Consider the following 565-nt stretch of genomic DNA (forward strand, 5'->3'; position numbering starts at 1 on the left):
TTTGATCTTTTGATTTTGATTGTAATAAGTTGTGATGTACTTGCTTAAAATCTTTTCAAAGTTCAAAACAATCATGAATCCATTGATAAACTTGTGCTGTAACTTTTTTCTTCCAGGTTTGGGAAGTTGCTAACAATTGTATTACCATTCCTTCTTTATTTGTATACTTGCATATAGACTGATTTAAGGATGTGAACTCGTTTGAGATGTAAACTGCACGCATGAGCCCAGAACCGGACGCTCTTATGTCCTCACCAACCTCCTGTTTTTTTGCACTTTATCTTGTTCTCTGCTGAAAACAATGTTTCTGTGTACCAACACATATGCTGGAACAATGCTGTGTGCAAAACTGTGTTTGTTTGTCTTTTTCTATGATAAACATGGGTTTGAATAAAGTTATGTAATATTTGGGTCAGATCATGGTCACATGTTCTCCTGTCTCGTCCTGACAGTTTAATATTAAAAGCTGCTTGTCTGAAGGTTATGGTTTCTTCTCTTCTGTTTCTAGCTGTTACTCTACCTAACCCTACATTTCTTGTGCAATGTCCTCAAACAATAAATGAGG

Source organism: Rhinichthys klamathensis, unplaced genomic scaffold (assembly GCF_029890125.1).
Source record: "Rhinichthys klamathensis goyatoka isolate OS25496 unplaced genomic scaffold, OSU_Roscu_1.1 h1tg000065l_1, whole genome shotgun sequence".
NCBI classification, from domain to species: Eukaryota; Metazoa; Chordata; class Actinopteri; order Cypriniformes; family Leuciscidae; genus Rhinichthys; species Rhinichthys klamathensis.